The sequence below is a fragment of the Sinocyclocheilus grahami genome, unplaced genomic scaffold, assembly GCF_001515645.1.
Source record: "Sinocyclocheilus grahami isolate Dianchi unplaced genomic scaffold, SAMN03320097.WGS_v1.1 scaffold244.1, whole genome shotgun sequence".
NCBI classification, from domain to species: domain Eukaryota; kingdom Metazoa; phylum Chordata; class Actinopteri; order Cypriniformes; family Cyprinidae; genus Sinocyclocheilus; species Sinocyclocheilus grahami.
This window is the reverse complement of record NW_015505423.1, coordinates 1,221,698-1,228,139: the sequence shown is the minus strand read 5'-3', so window position 1 is coordinate 1,228,139 and position 6,442 is coordinate 1,221,698. Positions and strand designations below refer to the sequence as shown.

Here is a 6,442-nt window from a genome sequence, read left to right as displayed (position 1 = left end):
TTCACCCTCCTACAGCCGTCCCAGATTATTCTCTTTGAGATTTTCTCTTGTTCAGTGAAAACTGGCTAGGTGTTCCCTCAAAATTGGCCCTGTGGATTTTCAGAAAACTTTTTACCCTCTCTCATTAGTTTATTTAATTTGCATGCCAATAAACCATCACAAGAAAATTCTGTCATTTTTACAGTTTTTCTGAACTAACAAATACCATTCCACTATATTTCATGTAATTATTTACTATATTTGATATGTGGTGGAAAGTACATTTTAAACATTTTCATAATAAAATGGTAGACTCCACTGGTCTAATTTCATGGTTAACATAAGGGTTATTATAATTAACTAAAATTAAAAGAGAAACTAAAATTAAAACCATTTTAAAAATATTTCCGTTACTTGAAATAAAATAAAAATGAACAGAAATAAAGTATACTATAAACTTTTTATGTCCGTTTATGTCGAGTTACCAAGGCATCATCTCTCAGACGTTTAAATAATATTTTCACACTTTTTCATAATTTGATAAAATGACAATGATTTGAAATAATGCACAACAAAATATTCTGTTCATAAGCCATATTTACCTTGATTTTTCTACTTTCTTCATACAACATGTCTCATATTTCAGCATGCTGACACTGCAGAAAAAATAAATAAAAATCACAATAAATAATTCACACAATAAAAAGTTAAATGGTTTATGATTAATGTAACTCTTGCTTAGATTATCATAGTACAAAAATGTAAATAATTTACATTTTATAGAAATATACAAAGTTGATGGATTTTCATATTTTAAGACAGAAAGTCTGAATTTGTGACAAGAATAAAATATTATAAAAAAGAAAATGTTAAATGAATTAAGAACAGCAACAAGAAAGAAAGAAAGAAAGAAAGAAAGAAACAGTACAAAAATAAAATCAAAACATAAAAGGCATCTGAAAAGAAACAAAATATATAATGAAGGCATGGTAAAACATTTCCAAGATCATTCGACAAAAAGAAAAGTAGTCAAAGAAACAGAGAACAATAGGAGGTACATCCGTCAAATCAAACGCTGCATTGCATTATTAAATTTCACTATGATGCTGAGTCCTTCACCCCGGGGGGGATGTATCTTGTGGTAAAAGCTTGAATTTGTTTGCGCCCCATTGTTAGTGCTAGGTGTGCTTTGGGATTCGGAGTTTCTATGGCCCTCTCTGCTGGGTGAGCACATCACCTGTCCAGAAGCTACTGACCCATTACATTGGCCAACTCGGTTTCTACGGTAACGCCTCTGGAATGCCATTGCATTTTTCCTCTAATCCTCTCTCCTAAGAAGAGCTTCAGCTCTGTGATTCCTACAAATCCATGCTATGAAAACAATGTACTCAGCATTCAGGGACGTTAAAGCAGGCATTCAGACTATGGTTTTGTTTTGATTTCAGATTTGAGAAACATTATCGATGATTATTGTAGTCACAATGTATGTAAATTGCCGTACTTTCTCATTTGATAACCAGTGCAAAAGATTATCATGTTCCATTTTTACAAAATGTAAGTCATCCATGGACTATATATCCGCAAACACATTCCTTCAGAAGTTTCAGGACCATTTTTTCCACGTTTTAAATAAAGCTCACTCACCTAACAAAGATTTGCAATGGCTCAGTAAACATTTTCATGGGAAGTTGAATGAACTGGCGTATCTACAAATCACTCACTTAGATGATTGGAGAAAGCACGCAGAGATCCGAGATTAGATAAAACTGCAATGCATTTCACCATAGGTTTGAGAAAAAGCAGCTACCACAAAAAAGCAGCATTTTTGTTTCGGCACCAGTGACCACTCTGTAATTTAGCAAGACTCACCTAAAATAAAATATGAAACTTGCGTTTCATTTCGACAAATTGCTATTGAGGAAAGTTTGTGTGCTGGACCACTAAGTACAAAATACGGCACCGTATTGGCCATAGACACAATACTCTTTTACTGTGGGAGTCGGTTTAAATGTCAAGTAGCTGTATTTGGCATTTATTACTAGAAATCCTTTTATTCTTTGAGTTTACCACAACGCTATGCACTCATCTCGATTCTTATGAAAGATATAAAGTTGACAAAACAGTTTTATTCGTTTTTTAAATGACAAACCCTCCCACATCCTGTTGACAAATCAGCAGATGATGAGAGCCAAACCATGGTAGACAAAATAAGAAAAAATTAGAAACTAGAAACTTAATCAAGACACCAAAATTAGTAATTATACAGTAATTATATTACAGTTTCCAGAATAAGAGTTAACGTTGACTTCTGTTGTTAGAAAACAAAAGTGTGGCTTTTTATCACTGGTGGGGACCACCCTTCAATTGTTTGGCGAATATTTGGCCAACAACGTCATGAAAATTTGCTTTGCAATGTCTATAACTAAGGCATCATTAAAGGTGAAGTGTGTCATATCTTTAATACTGACACAACATTGCACATACATATAAGATTGTCCAATCAATGGCAAATTTGTATTGGCTTTTACGCTGTTAGACAAACATTTTTAAAAATGCTCTTTATTTGAACTTCCTGTTCATCAAAAAATCCTGAAAAAATGTATCAGGGTTTTAACACTAATTAGTAAGCATATCTGAATGATTTCTGAAGGATCATGTGACACTGACGACTTGTGTAACGATGGCTAAAAATGTAGCTTTGTCACCACAGTCATAAATTACATTTAAAAATATACTGAAATAAAAAATGTGTTATTTTAAAATGTAATAATATTTCACAATATTACTGTTTTATTTTTGATCGAATAAATGCAGCCTCGGTGAACATAAAAGACTTCTTTAAAAAAAAATTTTTTTTAATCTTTCCTCATGAATAAAGCACAAATATATTATTTTGCAACAAGAAAATACAAACTAGTGAGGCAAAAACACATTAGTGGAAAAGTAATACAAAAAGAAAAAGCTTGTGTCTGGCCAAATGGGAACATCAACAGTTCACAATACACTGACTTATGAAGTCCATATCTGTGACAGTGGGTGTGTAAATTAATTAAATATCAAATATAGCTATGTAGTTAGCTAGCTAACAACAGAATTGTAAATAATACAACTGGGAGCTGCTGTTATGTGAAGAGTGAGGCAGCTTTAGCTGTTACTGTCACACTGGTGTTAATATGATTACATTTACTTGAATATTACAAATACACTCTAAAGTGTACAGTGGACAATGATTTGTAAAAAAAAAAAAAAAAAAGTTACCCCTCATAAATTACTAAACATTGCACTAGGAAGATAAAGAACTAGCTTGAATCTCAAAGAAAATTCATCAACTCAATTTCATACAGTTTCAAGTATTCTAGTATCTGCTAAGCCATCAAAATAGCAAGACAAACACCAATCATCTCTGCTGTATATTGTCCTGTGAGTATGGAGTTAGTGAAGACCACATGACTGACTGACCTAATTCTGAACATCCTATAGTCAAATCCCTTGTGCTCCAATGGGATTCAGTCTGATAAATGTTTCCCCTTTGTCAACTGTTATTTCTCCGTAGAGCCATGATAACATGGTAATGTTGGTAAACCTTAACATCACAAAAGATTGTGATGATATTCCTTCACCAGATAAGCCTACCTTCAACAAAGGCATCATTTTGGGTAATTACCCATTGATCTAAATTTGATCTTTAAACCTTTTACTGTAAATCCAGCCTCTGAAAAAAAGCACAGAGGAGTCAGGTAAGCCAGATGTGTTAAATAACTGGAAAATCCCTCTGCTGTGAAGTTCAATTGCCCTGGTTCAACAAACATGAATAGACGTACTTGCACTGAAAGTCAATTCAAATTATGTGACTTTGAAGTAATAGTAATACGAATACATAAACTGCAATTTGATATACACCGTTTGTTGAAATGTTGAAAGCATTGACAACACATTCAGATCTTGCATGCAGTATATTAAAATAATAATTTTTAGATATGTGGATTTGAACTTTAATACTTTAAACTGTTTATAATAATAATATTAATTAAGCAGAATGTTCATGCTGCTTTTTACAATATAATGAAAATGAACAATACAGTACTGAAGTCATATGAAAGTTTTGTGAGAAAAACACACTAGAAATGAAAGCCCATATGAACTGAAAATCGATTAATAGCAACCTGGATCTGATAAATGTAGTGTAGGTGTAATTTTATTTTATTATTATTTTTTTTTTAAGTTGTAGTTCACCCCAAAAAAAAAAAATCTGTCATCATTTACTGTCATCAAGTTGTTCCAAACATATATGAATTTATGTCGTCTTCTGAACACAAAATAATATATTTTGAAGGATGTTCAAACAGTTGCATATTATTATTATTATTATTATTTTATTTTTATTTTTTGACCATATTGTGGAAGTCAAAGGGGACTTTAAAATATCTATGTTTATGCTCCAAAAAAAAGAAAGAAAAGTCATACAAAAAGTCAACAAGAAATTGCTTCATAGTGTACCTTCCCTGCAACTTTCTGACTCAACCAGCCATGTTTTTACTGGAATCTGCTGATGGGCCCTGGTGCAGAAATAACATGCATTCTTCCCATCGAGTGAGTAAGAGGGAATGCAATTAGCACGTATTAGAGAGAGTGGAGTAGGGCTGTCAGGTTGCTGGAGAGAGCCCAGAGGCCAACCCTAGTGAAGCCCTTCCTAAAGCATTGCCTATCTGGCTTAAGGAGGCTTTAATGATCTAGATCTAGAGAAATGTGAGACAATATACTGACCTTGGGCCTTTACAATCACATGACATCCATGTACAGATTATGGGTCAATATAGGCTTTAGCTTAGTCAAAGGCTTTAACTTTAAAATCCTGGCATCATGAGACAGAGGGGAACACTTGCACATTTTAAATGGCTGTTGATTTACTGGAAATGACCACGATTATACCCTAATTAAACGTTAAACCCACACAATAAACTTAATTAAGCCTTTTTTCCGATGTTGGAAACAGTTGTGCTGCTTAATATTTTTTTGGAACCTGTGGTACTTTTTTCGGGATTCTTTGGTGATTAAAAAGTTCAAAAGGACAGCATTTATTAAAAATATATACTCTGCCGTTCATTATATATTTATGATGATACATTTTTATTATGTTTTTGACTCTATTTCTAGGTCACTGAAATACATAAATACATTTTTTTTACGTATTAAATTAGAACACAAACACGTTCACTCAGGCTTTTGAGCCCCACTATACCTGATATGTGCTTGACATTCACATTGTAGCTTTCTTTTATCCTTACCTACTAAAGACAGATTTGCCTGCCACGTGGCAGCTGCTCAGAAGTCAGTGTAGAAACTCTGGGAAAGTGGCAGGCATGTTATCACGCTGAGCTGACCTCCGTTTGTTCAGGGTGAAATACTGGACTGAGCTCGGTGGGTTAGGTCTTTATCCTGCTTTTACAGGTTTACAAAATGAAAACAGTGCCTGATATTTTAGACTTTCCGTTCCATTTTTGAGGAATTTTTAAATACCGAGGTCTTGGCCAAACACCTGTGAGCTGGCTCTGTGTTAACACCTTACACTGTATCCATAAAGACATCTGCAAAGCTCAAGTGAGATCTCACATGCATCTACTTTATAAGTGCCAGCATTAAGAGCTAAAACAGAGCTAAAATGTTGTTGCAAGGAAGATTTTCTCTGTTTAAAGGGATAGTTCACCCAAAATTAAAAATATATCATCATTTACTCACCCTCATGTCATTCCAAACCTGTATGTGTTTTTTTATGAACACAACTTGAAGACATGTTCTCCTCTCTGCAACACACACACACACACACACACACACGTTAAACTGAATTAAAGGGGTCATATGATGCTTTTTTAAAGATCATTATTTTGTGTATTTGGTGTAACAGAATATGTTGACATGCTTTAATGTTCAAAAACACATTCTTTTTCAAATACTGTACATTATTGTAGGTCCAATATGCCCCACCTCTCTCAAACGCTTCGTTTTCTACAAAGTCCCTCCTTCCGAGCTGACCCAGTGCATTGTGATTGGCCGAACACCGCAAGCACTCGTCGGAAATGTAATGTCCCTTACCATAATCGCGAGCTTCATCTTTCAAAATAAATGTAAAGACAGAGCCCGAAAGGGGAACAGAGCCTCGTGACAGACACAGTGATGAATATGTGTTTGCAGTACACAAGACACGGTTAAGACAGCTGACTCCACTGTGATGTGTCTCGCTCTCTCTCTCTCTCGCTCTCTCTCTCTCTCTCACGCACGCACGCACGCACACACACAATGCGCAAAACTCCACATTTGAACAGTCAATAGCAAATACTTAAACTAATAACAAAACAGTAGCTGATTCAGAAGCGCCAGATTGTCATCAAAGTCAGAAATACCTCCTCTCCTAGGTTCACGAAACGGTCGTCCATAAAATGCATTGCTGTTCTGTTGTAAGTAATCT

The 6,442-nt window shown here is 34.4% G+C and overlaps 1 long non-coding RNA gene across 1 annotated transcript in view; it reads right to left on the bottom strand.

Moving 5' to 3' along the window:
* Positions 1–580: 580 nt before the first annotated feature.
* LOC107598106 (uncharacterized) overlaps positions 581–6,442 on the bottom strand; it is a 7,874-nt gene continuing 2,012 nt past the window's right edge. The window contains exons 2-3 of the long non-coding RNA XR_001610522.1: positions 5,716–5,780; positions 581–635 (exon numbers count right to left, since the gene is read on the bottom strand). This is a non-coding gene — a long non-coding RNA (uncharacterized lncRNA). The remainder of the gene's footprint in view (positions 636–5,715; positions 5,781–6,442) is intronic.